The sequence below is a fragment of the Mobula birostris genome, chromosome 29 (genome assembly GCF_030028105.1).
Source record: "Mobula birostris isolate sMobBir1 chromosome 29, sMobBir1.hap1, whole genome shotgun sequence".
Taxonomy (NCBI): domain Eukaryota; kingdom Metazoa; phylum Chordata; class Chondrichthyes; order Myliobatiformes; family Myliobatidae; genus Mobula; species Mobula birostris.
Window position 1 is genome coordinate 11,270,592 of NC_092398.1, and position 21,048 is coordinate 11,291,639.

General features: G+C 41.2%; 2 protein-coding genes across 3 annotated transcripts in view; one reads left to right on the forward strand and one right to left on the reverse strand.

The window, feature by feature from the left end:
- The window catches only part of LOC140190126 (nuclear receptor coactivator 7), a 108,947-nt gene extending 90,566 nt beyond the window's left edge, over positions 1-18,381 (reverse strand). Inside the window, exons 1-2 of one of the 2 annotated variants that reach the window (XM_072246626.1) lie at positions 17,884-18,381; positions 14,877-14,978 (exon numbers count right to left, since the gene is read on the reverse strand). The gene's annotated coding sequence lies outside the window, so the exon portion shown is untranslated. The remainder of the gene's footprint in view (positions 1-14,876; positions 14,979-17,883) is intronic. The other variant, XM_072246625.1, reaches the window with a different exon arrangement.
- Positions 18,382-18,478: 97 nt separating this feature from the next.
- The window catches only part of mtfr1l (mitochondrial fission regulator 1-like), a 30,791-nt gene continuing 28,221 nt past the window's right edge, over positions 18,479-21,048 (forward strand). Inside the window, exon 1 of the mRNA XM_072246630.1 lies at positions 18,479-18,618. The gene's annotated coding sequence lies outside the window, so the exon portion shown is untranslated. The remainder of the gene's footprint in view (positions 18,619-21,048) is intronic.

A 21,048-nucleotide genomic window follows, 5' to 3' on the forward strand; every position in this document is an offset into this window, starting at 1 on the left:
AAATTGCTTTGCAAATAGCTTCAATGTAAATAAGAAGTATGGAGTTCCAAAGAACATCATAAGTTTTTAAAAGTAACAGTGGAAATCCAGCCTGACAAATCTATTGGAATTCTTTGAGGAAATAACAGGCAGGAGAGACAAAGGAGAGCCAGTGGATGTTGTTTACTTGGATTTTCATAAGGCCTTTGACAAGATACCACACATAAGACTGATTAACGAGAACCCATGCTGTTACAGGAAATAAACTAGAATAGATAGAAGATTGGCTGACTGCAGGAAGCAAAGAGTCAGAACAAAGGGGGCCTATTCTAGTGTTCTGCAGGGGCCAGGTATTGGCACCACTTCCTTTCACATTCCACGTCAGTGATTTGGATGATGGAATTGACAGCTTTGTCATCAAGTTTGCAGATGATACAAAGATAGGTGGAGGGGCAGGTAGTGTTGAGGAAGCAGGGAGTCTGCAGAGGGACTTAGACAGATTGGGAGAACGGGCAAAGTAATGGCAGATGGAATATAGTGTAAGGAAGTGTATAATCAAGCACCTTTGTAGAAGGAACAAAAGCATAGTCTATTTCCTAAATGGGGAAAGAAATCAAAAATCAAGGTGCAAAAGGACTTGGGTGTCCTCGTGCAGGATTCCCTAAAGGTTAATTTGCAGGTTGAGTTCATGGTAAGGAAGGCAAATGCAATGTAGCATTCATTTCAAGATGACTAGAATATAAAAACAGGGATATAATGCCAAGGCTTTATAAGGAATTGGTTATACCACACTTGGGAGTATTGTGAACGGTTTTGGGCCCCTTTATCTATGAAAGGATATACTGGCATATGAGAGGGTCCAGAAGAGGTTCATAAGAATGATTCTGGAATTGAAAGGGTTCTCATATGAGAAGCATTTTTGGTGGCTCTTGGCCTGTAATTACTGGAGTTTAGAAGAATGAGGGGAATCTCATTGAAACCTATTGTATATTGAAAGGCGTAAATAGAGTAGATTTGGAGAGCATGTTTCCTGTAGTGGGGGAGTATAGGACCAGAGGGAACAGCCTCAGAATGGAGGAACATCCATGTAGGACAGAGATTAGGAGAAATTTCTTTAGCCAGAGGGTGGTGAATCTGTAGAATTCATTGCCACAGATGGCTATAAAGGCCAAGTCATTGAGTATATTGAAAGCTGAGTTTGCTAGGTTCTTGATTAGTCAGGGCGACAAAAGTTACACAGAGTTGGCAAGAGAATGGGTATTAATAAATGATGGAATGGTGGAGCAGATTCGATAGGCCTAATGGCCTAATTGTGCTTCTACGTTTTATGGCCTAATAGAATGCTGCTTATCTTATCTTATCCATGCTGCAACAACCGCCGCCGCTGGGCTATAAACGTGCAGGAGCAATGTGTGGTTAAATGCTTTGCTCAAGGACACAACACGCTGCCTCGGCTGAGGCTTGAACTCGTGACCTTCAGGTTGCTAGTCTAACGCCTTAACCACTTGGCTACGCAATGTGATTGTGCTGCTGCTGCAAGTAAATTTTTCATTGCACCTGCCCATTCATATACTTTTGCATTTGAAATTAAAGTTGACTTTGAAACTATTCACGTCGAGTGTTCCACAACTCCCTCAGATGCGGCTTTCAAAATATTTTACGTGCATATTATCTCTCTGCAGTCACTTTAGAATTTGTGTTGGAGAACATTTTGAGTTATTGACAATATATTGAGCTATCTGATGACTGTGCTTTTTTGGTAACAGTTTCAGGATTGTATTAATGAGTAAAGGATGAAAAATAAAACATAATATCAAGGATCCTGTCCACATGATTGTTATTCCTTGAAGGGATAGGAAATTGTTTAATGGTTTATTTCTGTACTGTTTACTTTTTGGTATCAGGAAGATGTGCCCATGAAAGTGGTTGGGCGGGGGGGCGGGGATGCGGTGAGAGAATGGAGGAGAATTAATATGCAAATATTTTCATCTTACTGATATATTTCATCATGCTTTCTTTAGGGAATATTTTGAACCTTTGTTTCTCTAGCTCTCTCCTGCACAATTGCAAACACACCAGCGAAAAATCACAAGTATCCACTTGAATGGTAGATACAAAGTCCATGTAAGATTGGACTCAAGGATCAACCTCTCTGAACATGCAAAATCCAGAAGATCCAGAGCAGGAGTTCCCAACAGGGGTCCACGGACTCCTCGGTTAATGGTAGGAGTCCATGGTATAAAAAAGATTGGGAACCCCTGATCTTAAGGAAGAGCTAAATTCTCAGAGTTTCCATCTCTGCCTGTCTCTTCAGGTGTACCAAAAAGATTCTACAGTGGTGTTTTTCAGAGCTCATCTTATGTCCTGGCTAATTTCCATTCCAATCTCCCACAAATACCATCAAAAACAGATTCGGTGATCAGTCTCCTGCCTGATGGTAGAAAGTCAAAGAGGATGCTGCATGAATGGGTGGGGTGTTTGATAATACTAAGGGCCCTGCGTATGCAGAACTCCTGATAAATGTCTCCGAAGGCTGGTAGGGGGACCCCTATGATCCTAAGACCCCTAAGACCGAAAGAAGCTGCAGAAGATCGTGAACACGGCGCAGCACATCACACAAACCAATCATCCGTCCGTGGACTCACTTTACACCGCACGCTGTCGGAGCAGTGCTGCCAGGATAATCAAGGACACGACCCACCCAGCCAACACACTTTTCATCCCTCTTCCCTCCGGGAGAAGGCTCAGGAGCTTGAAGACTCGTATGGCCAGATTTGGGAACAGCTTCTTTCCAACTGTGATAAGACTGCTGAACGGATCCTGACCCGGATCTGGGCCGTACCCTCCAAATATCCCGACCTGCCTCTCAGTTTTTTTGCACTACCTTACTTCCCATTTTTCTATTTTCTATTTATGATTTATAATTTAATTTTTTAATACTTACAAATTTTAACTATTTTTAATATTTAATATTTGCAATCCGGGGAGTGTGAAGCGCAGAATCAAATATCACTGTGATGATTATACGTTCTAGTATCGATTGTTTGGCGACAATAAAGTATGATCCTGTCAATCGTTCTCACAATCTTCTGTAGGGACTTCCGGTCTAATGCTCGGCTACTCCCAAACCAGATGGAGTTGCAGCTTGTCAAGACATTCCCAGTGGAGAAAATAAGACCTGCGACATCTGCACACAAATGAATGTGCTTGGACTTACTGTACACAGCCATGGACTGCTTCAATTGCTGAGGAATTGCAAATGGAGTTAAGCATGCAGGATGAAAGCTCATTGCTGAAGCAGCTGAAGATGGCTGTGCCTGGAACAGGGGCCTGAAGGATTCTTACAATGATGTCCAGGGATAGGGAGGACTGATGTCCAATGAGATTACAGGGTTACGATTCCAGCCACTGCTTTTCCTTAGAAGTCCACTGATTACAACTTCACCAGAGTGCCTAGATGCCACACTAGATCACATGATGCCTTGGACAGTCACTCTCACTTACTTCTGATAATTTAGGGCAAAGAGATGTTTGTGTCAAGGCTGTGATGACATATGCAGCTGAGAGATCCTGGCAATTCAGAGGGTTCCGGCCTGAAATGCCGACTCATCGTTTCCACGGATACTGCCCGACCTGCTGAGTTCCTCCAGCGTGTTGTGAGTGTTGCTTTGACCCCAGCATCTGCAGAGTATTTTGTGTTTACTGGCAAATCAGAAACTGAGCACCATTTGGCAAGAGGCAATTGATAATGCTGTTGATGACGGGCTTCTTTCACTTGGGTTGTGATTAGGTGATAATTAACTGGATTGGTTGAATTGGTTAGTTCTGCTTTTGTGGTACCTGGGTAACATTCTATGTTGTCAGTTAGATAACAGTGTTACTTACTTATTGAGATACAGCATGGAATTGGGGCTTTGAGTTGTGCCATCTAGCATCCCCCAATTTAACCCTAGCCTAATTATGGGACAATTTACAACGACCAATTAACCTACTAACTGGTCCGTCTTTGGACTGTGGGAGGAAACCGGAGCAACTGGAAGAAACCCACAAGGTCATGGAGAGAATGTACAAACTCCCTACAGGAAGTACGGGAACAGTGTGGTTAAAGGCACATTTCCAGAGCAAAGGCAAGATCATTTTAGGTCCCTTATCCTATGCTGTATCGAGTACTTGAAACAATTTCTTGATAAACATGTGAAACTTAACTAAACTGGCTTCTGTGATGGTAGGGATCACAGGAGGAAGTCAAGGTTAGTAACACAAGGGAAGCGGGAATTCATTATATATCCCTTTGCAATTTCCACACAACATTGTGGCCTGAAACATACCATGTGATGCTGTATGTTTCAGAAATACCAGGTACTGTATTTCTGAACATTAGTTAGTAAAGATTTGTTCACTCAAAGGTGAAGTTGCATTTTTCCATTTGGTGCGGCAACCCGCTTTGAAGGTACCATTTTGGTATACCTAGGCATCCTGCTTAGGGCGGCATTCTCCAAAACAAAAAGTAAATTGAAGTATAATGCAGGTTTCTGCTAAATGTTTACTCCAACTATTTTTAGTTATTTATTTAGAGATACAGCCTGGAACAGGCCCGTTCAGCCCAGCAACTCACCTATTTAACCCTAGCCTAATCACAGGACAATTTACAATAACCAATTAACCCACTAACTGGTATGTCTTTGGACAGTGGAAGGAAACCGAAGCACCCAGAGTAAACCCACATGTTCATGAAGAGGACCTACAAACTCCTTACAAGTGGTGTCTAAGTTCAACTCTGAACCCCAATGCCCTGAGCGGTAATAGCGCCTTGCAAACCACTATGCTGCCATTTCACCCTGTCATTTGGAACTTGACTCAAGTCGCTTTTTTTTTTAAACATGTGATATTGTAGGTTTACAAATAAACAGCGGAGGTGTTTTATGTTTTAGAGAAGCCGCAACAACTCATTTACTGAACACCAAAAAACGGAACTCAAAGTGCACTAAAAGTCCTTTATGTAATTACCTCATCATGTCAGACCCACCTCTTAAAGTGAACTCAAACCCAATGTCAGTAGTTGTGAATTCTGTACATTTCCACCAATTACATTACCCTACAATATGAAGCATTGGCAGGATATTAAGTCAAAAATTGGAACTCTGTTTCTCCGATATTTGACAGTTGAGTTCAGTGAAGAGTGGCCATCACTTCCTCCTGCCAAGTCCAGGGATTGTTGCTTTCCCTCCACTCAGTCTGAGATCCAGCCTCAGACTAATATCCATTTCAGATAGTCTCGACTCCTTCTTAAATAGCTGCCCAAACCTTGTTATCCTTTAGCTTTAAAAACAATTACATTTAGCAAGAAGATTTGACAATATATAGGAGCAGCAGATTGTAGGTTAAAATAACTAGGCCAATATAAACCAAAAAAGGAACTGAAAACTGCCAGGGCTATCTATTCCTTGCATTAAAAGCATTCACTGATGATTCACTGGGAGCAATTTATACCATCAAACAGTCTGTACAAATTTCCAATCATGTGACATAGTGACACAACACTTAATACTGTTGTGTCACAGCTCTAGAAACATGGTGACCTGACCTTGGGTTCTGATTATTTGAGTTCTCCCTGGTTCTCTCTTGTTGGAGCCGTATATCTGTTCTCTATCTCCTTTGAATTCTGCGTTGCGCATTTATTATGGTAACTAGTCTCATGAGTTGGGGGTGGGGTGGTAAAGGCAAAGGGAATAAGTTACATATTCTTGCTTATTTTGTGGCAGTTCTTAGCTTGGGACCGGTGGACATCGTATCTTTTGCGGACCACTGAGATAACGCTTAGCTTATGTGAGCATGCTTAAGTTTCATCGTTTCAAGATTGTACATATGCTAATTGCTAATGAAGGATCGAATAAAGGATTCAGTTTTTAGGATAACCATTGGAGCTGGGGGATGGGTCACGCAAGTATAACAAATCCACAGCGGTCGCAAGCTAGCGGCAATTGTTCTTGTTTTTGGTTTGGTTTCTCCACTAGATCCCCTCCCGCAAAATGCCAAGGATGTGCCAGCTTGCAGTTTGATTGGGTACTGTTGTAAGTTATCCCTAGTGCAGGGTACGGCAGGAAAAATCACAGCGGGAAGGATGGTGGTGGCGGCAGGTGAATAATAGGTAATAATAGAGGCTGAGGGCAATTTATGAGAATGAGTGAGGAAAAATGTGACTGGTGTAGGTGATTGCTTGATAGTTGGCATGGGTGTCGTAGGCTGAAGAGTAATATAACACAAATTATTATTTTTTTAAACTACAGAGGGCTACAGTCTAGGTGCAAGTTGATGTAACTAGGCAGAAAACCAAGGTAGACTAGATGGGCCGAAGGATCTATCCTGTTGTGCTCTGTGACTCTATTACTTATTTATATTACCCAGTTTAAAGTATATGAAGTTCATAACAGAAATAATTTTTCCAGTGTTGAATAATTATTTGTAAGATATTGTTGTGTACCCTTCCTTTCCTCCATTCTGGCTGAACACCCAAGACAGCTTCCTGACCCTTGGTTCAGCGCATTCATCCTTGGATAGAATAAATGGCACAGCTTGGCTGCAATTTTAAATTAATGTCCATTTACTCTGGATTAGACCATCTCAAGAAAGTACTGCAAAGGTTAGTTCAGCATCACATCGTGGGCTGAAGGACCTGTTCCTGTGCTGTACTGTTCCATATTCCCTGTTTTCCCCATTTCCTCCAACATTCCAAAGACATGCTGATGTAAGGGCATATTCTGGAGTTAGGGTATATAACAAATATTAACCTCAACAGTAATCAACCTTCAGATCTGAATAGGGATTGTAGATTAAATTTAAAAGGCAGCCCGGAACAGTAAATTGTAGACCAGGAGACATTCAACTGACTGAGATGTCTGCATATGCATGAAAACAATCAACATCCCTTTGCATGAGTATGATCACAGTAAGTAATTAACGCTCATTTTGGGCATGTTGGTGGGAAGATCCAGGAGTCTGAAAATTATGTGTAACTCAAAAGAAGCATTATAAGGGCATAGTAACCATAGAAATTGTCCAGATTATTTTATATATATAATCACACAAACACAAAGGATGTCAGCATGTGTGTGTCCCAAATAAAGTCATTTACATCTACCAGTTGCATCCTCTGGTAACTTTGTTCGCAGTTACAAAACTGGTAGAATAACTAGGTATTTTAAAATTACCCACAGCATTGTTACTTTTTGATATTAACCTAAGGCAAGTTGGTGGACTTGTGTGAGTGAACAATCTGCAAAGATAAAGGGAAATAGACAATAGACAATAGGTGCAGGAGTAGGCCATTCGGCCCTTTGAGCCAGCTCCACCATTCACTGTGATCATGGCTGATCATTCACAATCAGTACCCCATTCCTGCCTTCTCCCCATATCCCTTGACTCCGCTATCATTAAGAGCTCTATCTAACTCTTTCTAGAAAGTATCCAGAGAATTGGCCTCCACTGCCTTCTGAGGCAGAGGATTCTACAGATCCACAACTCTCTGGGTGAAAAAGTTTTTCCTCAACTCCGTTCTAAATGGCCTACCCCTTATTCTCAAATTGTGGCCTCTGGGTCTGGACTCCCCCAACATCGGGAACATGTTTCCTGCCTCTACCGCGTCCAATTCCTTAATAATCTTATATGTTTCAATCAGATTCCCTCTCATCCTTCTAAATTCCAGTGTATACAAGCCCAGTAGCTCCAATCTTCCAACATATGACAATCCCGCCATCCCGGGAATTAACGGTGTAAACTCCTGCTGCACTCCCTCAATAGCAAGAATGTCCTTCCTCAAATTTGGAGACTAAAACTGCACACAATACTCCAGGTGTGGTCTCACCAGGGCCCTGTACAACTGCAGAAGGACCTCTTTGCTCCTATACTCAACTCCCCTTGTTATGAAGGCCAACATGCCATTAGCTTTCTTCACTGCCTGCTGTACCTGCATGCTTACTTTCAGTGACTGATGAACAAGGACACCTAGAAACACACATAAAAGTTGCTGGTGAATGCAGCAGGCCAGGCAGCATCTCTAGGAAGAGGTACAGTCGACGTTTCGGGCCGAGACCCTTCGTCAGGACTAACTGAAAGAAGAGCTAGTAAGAGATTTGAAAGTGGGGGAGGGGGAGATCCAAAATGATAAAAGAAGACAGGAGGGGGAGGGATGGAGCCAAGAGCTGGACAGTTGATTGGCAAAAGGGATATGAGAGGATCATGGGATCATGGCCTAGGGAGAAAGAAAAGGGGGAGGGGGGGAAAAAAGCCCAGAGGATGGGCAAGGGGTATAGTGAGGGGGACAGAGAGAGAAAAAGGAGAGAGAGAAAAAGAATGTGTGTATATAAATAAAGAACGGATGGGATACGAGGGGGAGGTGGGGCTTTAGCGGAAGTTTGAGAAGGACACCTAGATCTCATTGTACTTCCCCTTTTCCTAACTTGACACCATTCAAATAGTAATCTGCCTTCCTGTTCTTGCCACCAAAGTGGATAACCTCACATTTATCCACATTAAACTGCATCTGCCCACTCACCCAACCTGTCCAAGTCATCCTGCATTATCTCATCATCCTCCGCACATTTCACACTGCCACCCATAAATAAGGAGTGTCAATGGGATTGATTCTATGGGAACTAGCATAGACCTAAAGAGACGAATAGGCTCGTCCTGTTTTCTGAAAAAGGAGACGATGTTTAACTTTAGTGTGGCACTAAAGAGGCAGTTTTATTTATTTCTCTTTTAGCGGAGAGTACAAAGGACTGAATTCAATCCTAAAAATATTTCTTCAGGGAGTAAGATTGGATTCCTGAAATAATTCATTGTTGAGATGTACAGAACTTATTCTCATTTCCTAAGCCAATTTATCAGACTTCTACTGCTTTATTTTGCCAAAGGTGAATGACAATTTGCCTTCACGTGAGAAGAATAATCTTATTTCCCCTTCCGTTCATTGTAATCCATTGTTATACTGACACTACAATGCAAAAATGTTTGCTATTTTAAAATGTACTCTATCTCACTTCCGACTCCAGTGGAACACTTCCTTATTAATGCAAAATTAAACATGTGTATTGGTGCCCAGGTATATTTTCTTCTAAAGATACTAAACAGGAATTAAAACAAAAATCAATAAGTTAGAAAATATTCAAAAATAGATTATGATCAACTAAAAAGATAAAATATAAATGATTAAACCATCACTATTTTGTTTTCACGCCAAGCATGTGAAAACTAGTTATTTCTGGAGTGAAAAGTAATGTCAATGTTATCTGTCACAAACAAGAGAAAATCTGCAGATGCTGGAAATCCAAATCCACGAAATGCTGGAGAAACTCAGCAGGCCAGGTAGCATCTATGGAAAAAAGCACAATCAATGTTTCAGGCCGAGACCTTTCAGCAGGATCCCTCCAGCATTTTGTGTGTGTCACTGATACCTGGATACTTCAAAGGCTGTATATCACTTTGGGATATCCTGAAAAGGTTATGACAGCTATTTCTTTCAAACTAACTAAAATGAGCATAAGGCTCAAGAGGCTGATCAATCTGCTACTACGTGCTAACGTAAGCCTGGTTTCTGCCTCCTCACCCCATCACCATCCCAACTCTTCCTAGTAACGGTGGGGGGGGGGAATTGTGGGGAAAGAGGAGGGGTTGTTTGCAGTAGCAGACAGAAGGAGAAACATATTCAAACAAATGTACAATCAAAACTTAAAAATAGCCTTTTACATTTTGATTTATTCTTAATATATTATTCTTTCACACCCACTGCATATACTGTACTAACCTCTGTGCCCCAGTCAACGGCTCCCAATCAAAATCCAGTAATCCACCTCCACAAAATAACAGCCCTCAATCATCCTTTTTAATTATCAGACTCCCAACACTCCCTCAGACCACCTGTAGAACTCAAATATCTGTCCCCAATCCAACTGGAATGCTAATCTCCAGTCCTTTCACGTTGACTGGACTTAAGGCTTCCTCCACTGGTCGGGGTCAACCTTGGGTTCTGCGTCCTAGCTGTCTAGATATACAAGTCAGGACAGTACAATATGGAGAGCAAACTGTTACCCAGGCAGCAGGCTGCCCCTCTCCACGCAGCTGATGAATCCAGAGGAACGGCAGAGACTGATAGTTTGGCACCAGGAGTTGCCAGCAGGCGTTGGACTCAACGTGGGCACTCCAGCTCCAGATATTTCCCTCGGGGTTTATTCCCGAAGCCTTCCCCTGTCCCTGAAACGCACTCTGACCCAGCAGGAGTGTTGGAGCACCCATCTCACACACCTCTAAGAATGCAATAGAACTTGTAGTCTTAAAGTACTTGATAGGGTAGATGCTAACAGGCTGCTTCCTCTATCCAAATATCCTGGAACTTATCATAAGAGATCGACAAGTGAGAAATTATACAGGAGAAAAATTCTTCATTCAATATGCTGTAAATACTCAATCACTGGGTGTAGCGACTACTTGAAAACAACTAAAGGTCACTGGGAGGCTAAGAGAGGGAGTACCGCAATGTATGGCATGCTTCCAATTAACTGAGTTCCAAGATGAAAAAGTACATTTAATACTCTATTACAAGTCAACAATACAATCATATGACTCCTCTGTATTTCAGGTAAAACAAAGATGAGCATAATTGATGAACAGAAGTCTGTTAATCTCAGATTTAAAATTGGTAACTGAACCACAGTTGTAACGAATGTCATTTTTCTGAAGAAAATTCCATATTTATAACATTTGATCATGTAAAGTATTTTTTCTTTCCTAAAACTCTTTGCTATAATATAGAGATTATTCCCTCCAGCCAAAGGTGCCTCAAGGTGGCAGGGAAGAGAAGTGTGCGCAGTCACAATTACGACAGAGAAAGTACACAGGAAGCTGAATAGGCTAAAGGTTGATAAATCTCCCGGACCAGATGGAATGCAACTTCCTGTTCTGAAGGAAGTAGCTGTGGAGACTGCGGAGACATTAGTGATGATCTTTCAAAAGTCGATAGATTCTGGCATGGTTCCGGAGGACTGGAAGATTGCAAATGTCACTCCGCTATTTAAGGAGGGGGCAAGGAAGCAAAAAGGAAATTATAGACCTGTTAGCTTGACGTCGGTGGTTGGGAAGTTGTTGGAGTCAATTGTCAAGGATGAGGTTACAGAGTACCTGGAGGCATATGACAAGATAGGCAGAACTCAGCATGGATTCCTTAAAGGAAAATCCTGCCTGACAAACCTATTACAATTTTTTGAGGAAATTACCAGTAGGCTAGACAAGGGAGATGCAGTGGATGTTGTATATTTGGATTTTCAGAAGGCCTTTGACAAGGTGCCACACATGAGGCTGCTTAACAAGATAAGAGCCCATGGAATTACAGGAAAGTTACATACGTGGATAGAGCATTGGCTGATTGGCAGGAAACAGAGAGTGGGAATAAAGGGATCCTATTCTGGTTGGCTGCCGGTTACCAGTGGTGTTCCACAGGGATCAGTGTTGGGGCCACTTCTTTTTACATTGTACATCAACGATTTGGATTATGGAATAGAGGGCTTTGTGCCTAAGTTTGCTACGATACAAAGATAGGTGGAGGGGCCGGTAGTGCTGAGGAAACGGAGAGTCTGCAGAGAGACTTGGATAGATTGGAAGAATGGGCAGAGAAGTGGCAAATGAAGTACAATGTTGGAAAGTGTATGGTTATGCACTTTGGCAGAAAAAATAAACGGGCAGACTATTATTTAAATGGGGAAAGAATTCAAAGTTCTGAGATGCAACGGGACTTGGGAGTCCTCGTACAGGATTCCCTTAAAGTTAACCTCCAGGTTGAGTCGGTAGTGAAGAAGGCAAATGCAATGTTGGCATTCATTTCTAGAGGAATAGAGTATAGGAGCAGGGATGTGATGTTGAGGCTCTATAAGGCGCTGGTGAGACCTCACTTGGAGTACTGTGGGCAGTTTTGGTCTCCTTATTTAAGAAAGGATGTGCTGACGTTGGAGAGGGTACAGAGAAGATTCACCAGAATGATTCCGGGAATGAGAGGGTTAACATATGAGGAACGTTTGTCCGCTCTTGGACTGTATTCCTTGGAGTTTAGAAGAATGAGGGGAGACCTCATAGAAACATTTCGAATATTAAAAGGCATGGACAGAGTGGATGTGGCAAAGCTGTTTCCCATGATGGGGGAGTCTAGTACGAGAGGGCATGACTTCAGGATTGAAGGGCGCCCTTTCAGAACAGAAATGCGAAAAAATTTTTTTAGTCAGAGGGTGGTGAATCTATGAAATTTGTTGCCACGGGTAGCAGTGGAGGCCAAGTCATTGGGTGTCTTTAAGGCAGAGATTGATAGGTATCTGAGTAGCCAGGGCATCAAAGGTTATGGTGAGAAGGCGGGGCAGTGGAACTAAATAGGATAAAATGGATCAGCTCATGATAAAATGGCGGAGCAGACTCAATGGGCCGAATGGCCTACTTCTGCTCCTTTGTCTTATGGTCTTATGGAGAAATAACCTGTTTTATATAAATTATCTTTATTTTGTTGAAAACTTGAAGAAAATGATCCCCTAGCCTTCTCCCAATAATTTAACCCTGAATTCCGAATAGCACGGTACAAATTTATCTTACATTTCCTCACAGTTACATGGAACAGCAACCACACAGGAACCACAGTTACATGGTTCCACATTCAACTAAAATGACAGACAAGATACTTCAAGAAATTACGATGGTTCATGTGAAAGCTGAAGAGAATTAATTTGGATTTTTCAACATTAAAAATGGAGGAAATGAGTCACTTTCAATTCCTCATCAACAGCTTCTGAGCTTATTTTCTTATACCCTTTATATTCCTTGCAACGCATACAGAATGCTGCATTCTATCATAAGACCATAAGATCCAAGAGCAGAATTAAGCAAATTGTCTCATAGCATTCCCAACGCCATTTCATCATTGCTGATCTATTTTCCCTCTCAACCCCATTGTCCCGCCTTCTCCCCATAACTTTTCACATCCTGACTAATAAAGAACCAATCAGCATCTGCCTTAAATACACCCAATGACTTGGCCTCCATAGCCACCTGTGGCAACAAATTTGATAGATTCACTACCCTTTGGCTAAATAAATTCCTTTTTATCTCCGTTCTAAATGGACAACCCTCTATTCTGAGGCTGTGCCCTCTGATCCTATAGGAGACATCCTCTCCACATCCACTCTATCTAGTCCTTTCAACATTCGAAAGGTTTCAATGAGATACTTCTGTCATTCTTCTAAATTCCAGTGAACACAGGCCTAGAGCCATCAAATGCTCCTCATATAAGAAGCCTTTCATTCCCAGAATTATTCTCGTGAACCTCCTCTGGATCCCTCCAATGTAGGCACATCTTTTCTTAGATAAGGGGCCCAAAACTACTCACAATACTCTAAGTGAGGTCTCTCCAGTGCCTTATATATCATACCAACATCAGTCCTGCTACTTCTTAATTTTAGTAGACATAAGCAGATCAGGGTTTACTAGTCTATTTACTATTTTCTGAACATCTTCAACATCCTTACCATTTTAACGATCATCTGGCTTGATCTTCATTCTACATTACCACCACCAAACTGAGCAAGGGCACACAAGTACACCTTGAAATTTGCATATGCCAACAGCATTAATCATGGACTAATTCCCTTCAAGAAGTCAAAGACATGCTCGTGTAATATTTGCCAATAATGGCAAAATATTTTTGCAAATGGAGATTGCTACATACGTTCAGCTTGATGTAACATGGAGCAGACTTTGCTGGCCTTTTTTTCCCCCAAAGGTGATTATGTATATATAACCAATTGCAAAAAGACAGAATATATGGTGATATCCAAAAAGGAGAATCCTATCTGCAGGCTGAGTATAAACGGAGAAGACATAAAAAAAAGTACAGAACTTTTGCTACTTAGGAAGCTGGGTCACAATAGACAATAGGTGCAGGAGTAGGGCATTCAGCCCTTCGAGCCAGCACCACCATTCACTGTGATCATGGCTGATCATCCACAATCAGTACCCTTTTCCTGCCTTCTCCCCATATCCCTTCACTCCGCTCTCTTTAAGAGCTCTATCTAACTCTTCCTTGAAAGAATCCAGAGAATTGGCCTCCACTGCCTTCTGAGGCAGAGCATTCCACAGAACCACAACCCTCTATGTGAAAAAGTTTTTCCTCAACTCCGGTCTACCCCTTATTCTTAAACTGTGGCCTCTGGTTCTGGACTCCCCCAACATCGGGAACATGTTTCCTGCCAATCCCTTAATAATCTTATATCTTTCAATCAGATGGCAGGTGCAACATGGACATAAAAGAAGAATAGGGATGGCAAAAGACACCTTTACAAGAATAAAGAGTATACTGACCAACACTAAACTAGGCATGACAACCTGCCTCAGAGCACTGAAATGTTACGTTTATCCAGTTATGTCATATGGCTCAGAATGTTGGACAATATCTAGTAACGTGAGGAAACGAATTGAAGCAGCAGACGTGGTTTTTGAGGAGGATGCAAAGAATATCATGGATGAAATGAATATCTAATGAGGATGTCATGAACAGAGCAAACACAAAAAGAGAAATAATGTATGAGATCATGAAAAGGCTACATGACTTCATTGGACATTTGATTAGGAAAGAGGAGTTAGAATGCACGGTAATTATGGGAAAGATTGAAGGGAAGAAAGCAAGAGGAAGACAAAGACAAATGATGATGGAGACAGCAACCAGAGAACTGGAAATGAATACCAATGAATTGATCCACTTGACCCGAAACAGGAGTGTGTGGGCCATGGCAGTCAAAGCTCAAACTGGGCTCAGCGCCTTATGATGATGATGATGATAATATTGTATACTTTTCATTGACATTAAATTGTACCTTTGAACCTTTGAGAAGCTGTTAAACGAGAAAATCTGCAGATGCTGGAAATCCGAGCAACACACACAAAATGCTGGAGGAACTCAGCAGGGCAGGTAGCATCTAGGGAAAAAAGTACAGTCAATGTTTCGGCTATTTTGTGTGTGTTGCTCTGGTAAAGTTGTATAGACCAATCCCTGTACAATGGATGCAATGTATTGTAGAAGCACTGATGTATTCCAACCATACCATCAACTTCAGAGGATAATAGGGACGCAAGATCATCGATGGCCTGTGCTCCACCGGGAGCTAAAAGCCCAAGTAAGTAAGTAGGGTCATAAAGTCATTGTTTACAGAACATGCCTTTGGCCAACCATGCCTATGCTGACCAATATACTTATCTATACTAGTCCAATGCACCTGCATGTGGTCTGTAACTTTCTATGTCATGCCAATTCAAGTGATTGTTCAGGTAGTTTTAAATTGTTATGAGAGTATCTGCTTTCACTACTTCCCCAGGCAGACTTATCACTATACAACATCATTCATCTTTGCTGGTTTTGTAATAAACAATCAAATGTACTTTTTTCAACTTGGGGCTCAGCTATTCTGAAGCACTTCAGCCAGTGGTTTTGGTTTTTTCCAAGTAACTGTTATACTTTTTAAATCTTAATGGTGGCAAACTTCCATTGTACCTGCTCTAGCCTTTGCCATTCTTTCTCATAATGTTGGTTCGTTGGAATATCTTCTCTCTTTCTTCTTGAAACAACATTTAGGAATGACTTAAGTAGACCTCCCAATACTCTATTGTTGTCTTCTATTCTTCTCACCTTATGATGAAAACATTTTGATCTACCAATATACTTAGAGCTTCAGTGCCAGGAATGATAAAATTTTTTAATTGCCAATCATGCAAAATTAAAACGGTTAATATTCCCACTCCTTGTATTAACTGAATAGATATAAATATCATAAATATGAGAAAGTCTGCAGATGCTGGAAATCCAAAGATGAAGTCAAGTTTATTGTCGTTTAACCCTGTACATGGAAACTGCAAAACAAGGCAAAGTTTTCCTGGATCATATTGTTAAGTACAGTAGTACACATAATAGATATATAACACACAATAAATTAAGAAAGTAAAGATAAAACCTACAAAGGAATTATGCATAAATAAACAAAGTAAAGAGCATAAATTAAATATTGTAAGATACAGAACACTTTGGTGACATTTTGAATGTGATGTGGCAGGGAGAGTCAGAAGCCTAATGGTCTGAGGGAAGAAACTGTTTCCCCATTCTGACTGTTCCTTATCAGAGTCTCCTGCCTGATGGTAGAGAGTCAAAGAGGATGCTGGATGGATGGGTGGGATGATGGGTGGGATCCTTGATAATACTAAGGGCCCTGCAAATGCAGTTCTCCTGATAAACGCCCCCAGTGGATGCTAGGGATACCCCTATGATCCTCTCAGTCGTTTGTAAGGCCTTCCAGTTCACACATAAAACGCTGGAGGAACTCAAGTCAGGCAGCATTTACTGAAATGAATAAACAGTCAACAGTTCGGACTGAGACTCTTCTTCAGGATATAAATATCAACTGAAACCATTACCAGCTGGCATCTTCCCCCTTCCTTCTCAGTCCTGAAGAAGTGTCTCAGCCCAAATTGTCAATATTTATTCATTTCTATAGATGCTGCCTGACCTGCTGAATTCCTCTAGTATTTTGCATGCGTTGCTTTCGATTTCCAGCACCTGCAGACTTTCTCATGTTTATGACACATTATTATGGATTATGGATTCTACCAGAACGAGAGATTCCAATCTTGCTTGGACATTTGAGATGCAAGAGCCTTTACCATACAGCTCCAAAAGTGAAGCTTATTTTCAAGATTATAAATGATTTTGACATTTTGATAGATTGTTTCACCTGGTCAGCAAGACAATAATGAGAAGCTACAAATTTCAAGTTTTAAGCAAATTTCTTTGCACAAGGTAGTTGTAATTAACATATCTCCATCACAAACTATTTTAAATGAAGGTGGAATGGTAAATAACACAAATTCAAAAACATCACAGCATCTTACAGGCATTAAATTGCATATAACATCTTCAAGGAGCAATGCCTCAGAAAAGTGCCTAGTCATCAAGGACACCACCCAGGACATGCCCTCTTCTCATTGTTACCATCAGGAAGGAGGTACAGAAGCCTGAAGGCACACATTCAACGATTCAGGAATAGCTTCTTCTCCTCTGCCATCTGATTTCTGAATGAAACCATTAATACTACCTCACTACTTTATTTTTAGATTTGTTTTTGCACTAATCTTAATTTAACTATTTAATACACAAACACACACATACACACACACACACTGTAATTCGATTTTTTTTCTCTATTTATTATGTATTGCAATGTACTGCTGCCGCAAAGTTAACAAAGTTCACGACACATGTTGGTGATATTAAATCTGATTCTGATTTATGAACAGACATACAGTACTACAACTTGCGCTCAACAAGCCACAATCAATGACCAGACTGAAAAGCAAAACACTGCAGGTTAGAAATCTGAACTAAAAAGAGAAAATTAGGGAAATTTCGGTTCGTCAGGCAGAATCTCTGGATGAGAAAAATGGTCAGTGTTTCATCATGAGGTTATCAACCCAAGTTAATAATGACCAGAAAATCTGCTTCAGCAGTATAAACCGGTAAGTACAGCTGCTAGACCTCCTGATCTTCTTTGAACAGGACAGTATATTCAGTTGAGAGAAAAGATATGACAGTACACCCTTTGGTGCAGTACACTCTTGGTAATGCACTCGATTTTCCTTCACGTGCCTGTAGTGAGATGTGAACATTTTACCTCACAAGCATGATTGCCACTGCAAAACAACAACCTAAATGCGGAATTAGAGCGCGTCTCAAAATACCATTACAGGTTGAAAGAAGCCACGAACTGGCTACAAAGCGGTGTGCATATCATGTAGAAAGATTATTTCTAAATTAGAGATCAATGCTTTCACACTCACCTACATCCTGTCGCATTTTAGTTATTAGATTTTCATTCAGTGGAACGGACTAGTATTTGCATGTATTTCTCAAGTGCCACCAGATGAATTCTGAACAGATTCTGGAAAAATACTGCATTCTGACATACGCCACTTTTTTTTAAAGCACCAGCACTATAAAATCGAGAGGAAGCGAAAATATTGATGATGAGTAGATTTAAGCATTAACAAATCATCTGCCACATACAAAAAAAGCCCTTCACTTGACGAAACGTCACTCTCTGTACCGCCCAACTGGTTGATCATCGGCGGGCGAGCGACAATAAATGACCGATTAGTTACAATTGAAACAAGGAGATCGTTTCTGAGGTACAAGAATGGGGAAGGGAAATAGCCATGGGTGGGCAGTTTGTGAGGCAGATGGTGTGATGACCCCCATGCACCGTATAGCAACCGTGTCTCTGTCTCAAGTCAGGGGACCCTTTAAAACCGCAGGCCGACATCTTTGTTCTTCCCCCTCCTCCGGCTGCCGGGGCGCCAGCCCCTTCGTCCCGGGCAACCTATTGGCTACAAGCAATCGGGAACCTCACCAAGGGTCCAATAGGAGACGGGCTTGTTAAAACGCCCATGGAAACGACTTGCCAGTCTTCTACACCAAGCGGCCTAGTCGAGCCTGAAGCTACGAGCTCGGTTTAGCGTGACAACCCGAATGTGTTGGTGTCCTTAACGCACGAGGGCCAATTCATTGTTGGCAAGGTACGTTTTGCATCTTTAATGCGCAATAACTATTTCAGCACTAGACTTAAAGGCTTGTGGCTTTAAAGTCTAGTGGGATAGGAACACTATTGTTTAATTGAACTGCGCTGTCGTACTAAAAGGGTATAAGGTTTTTCAGTTCAGCTTAAATAATTAATATGTAATAACTTCATGAACTAGTGGTTTGGTCCAAACTTATAACTTGGACAGTGAGTGTTCATCTTTTATTATTATAAAGTAAAATTCAGTAAGCCTTTTGAGGGGACGTACGATCTTTTCCATCAGGAGTTGTTGGTATTGGCTGACCTTGATGTGTTTTGGCCACGCATTTAAATAGCTTTCCAAAATCCCCAGGCTCACCAAATACCAACTGGAACAAACCAGCAAATTCTTGGTATAGTTCTGACTGCGTTGACTAGTTTCTAAGATGTGATTGCCAGGGCCCAGTTGATAACGCTGTCTCAGTGCGGTTATAATATTGCCCCTGTTCAAAATGTGATTTATTTTTAATCTGTTAGGGAACAGGCGACTTTTTAACAAGTTATCACAGTTTATATTTGAAAATGTTTGCACTTAAATGAGATAATAGCATGTAAAGCTGCCCAATTTTTTTCACTAGAACAAAAACGATTTTGTACTCAAACTGTGGTAACTGTGCTATGCAGGTTGACTCTGTGGAAAGCTGCTGCGCAGGTTGACTCTGTGGTTAAGAAGGCATTCGGTACATTGGCCTTCATCAATCGTGGGATTGAGTTTAAGAGCCGAGAGGTAATGTTGCAGCTATATAGGACCCTGGTCAGGACCCCACTTGGAGTACTGTGCTCAATTCTGGTCGCCTCACTACAGGAAGGACGTAGAAACCATAGGAAGGGTGCAGAGGAGATTTACAAAAATGGTGCCTGGATTGGGGAATAGATTGAATGAACTCGGCCTTTTCTCCTTGAAGCAATGGAGGAGGAGAGGTGACCTGATAGAGGTGTACAAGATAATGAGAGGCATTGATCATGTGGATAGTCAGAGGCTTTCAGAGCTGAAATGGCTAGCACAAGAGGGCATAGTTTTAAGGTGCTTGGAAGTAGGTACAGAGGAAATGTCAGGGGTAAATTTTTTACGCAGAGTGTGGTGAGTGCGTGGAATAGGCTGCCGGCAACAGTGGTGGAGGCGGAAACGATCGGGTCTTTTAAGAGACTCCTGGATAGCTATATGGAGCTTAGAAAAATAGAGAGCTATGGGTAAAGCTTAGGTAGTTCTAAGGAAGGGACATGTTCGGCACAGCTTTGTGGCCGAAGGGCCTGTATTATGCTGTAGGTTTTCTATGTTTCTATGTTTCTAAATCTCCAGTGGTCATACTTACTGTTCAAAATGAGAGGCTGATATTGCTTGTAGGGGGAATATATTGATTTTTGAATGCAAACATTATAAAATAGACTTAAAATAGTACATATGTATCGCCATATAACCCTGAGATTGGTTTTCCTGTGGGCATACTCAGCAAGTCTATAGAATCGTAACTATACCAGGATCAATGAAGGATCAACCAGAGTGCAGAAGATGACAAACTGTGCAAATATAAATAAATAGCATTAAATAATGAGAACATGAGATTATGAGATAGAGCCCTTAAAGTGAGATCATTGGTTGTAGGAACATTTGAATTATGGGGCAAGTGAATATAGTTATGCCCTTCTATTTGAAGTCAGATAGTTGAGGGGTAGTAACTGTTCTTGACTCAATTGACTGAAGATCCTCAAGGAATTATGGACAAATATTTACTTATTTCTGCTCCATTTCAATTTATTAAATGTACTAGACACATAAAAAAAACTATTAAACTGCCTTCACAAACAAGAGAAAATCTGCAGATGCTGGAAATCCAAGCAAGACACACAAAATGCCGGAGGAACTCAGTGGGCCTGGCAGCATCTGTGGAAAAGAGTAAACCGTCAATATTTCGGGCTGAGACCATTTTTTAGGCTGAAACGTTGATGGTTTACTCTTTTCCATAGATGCTGCCTAGCCTGCTGAGTTCCTCCAGCATTCTGTGTGTTGCTATTAAACTGCCTTGCTGTGGGATTATTCTGATGGCTTCATCTGAGCACCTGACCTTAATTATATCCTCAGTTCACATTTTTCCATGTTCACCACTCTGTTGAAATTGCTGAGAGGTTTGTTCTTTCTTGTACTCTTGAGTGCTTCTGAGCATATGGTTTATGGTCTTGTGCTAAATTTAAGTTGTTAATCTCTTATAGAATATCTTGGCACATGCTAAATGTGCCCAATCTAAAATAATGCTAGAAGTAGCTTGACATCAGTAATATTTTCAGTACATTTTTAATCACAATGATGGGTCCTTTGTCATGTTTCCTTCATTTTTATCATCAGTACATTCCCTTGGTTGTGATAATTTTCCTTGCGATTGCAAATAACTTT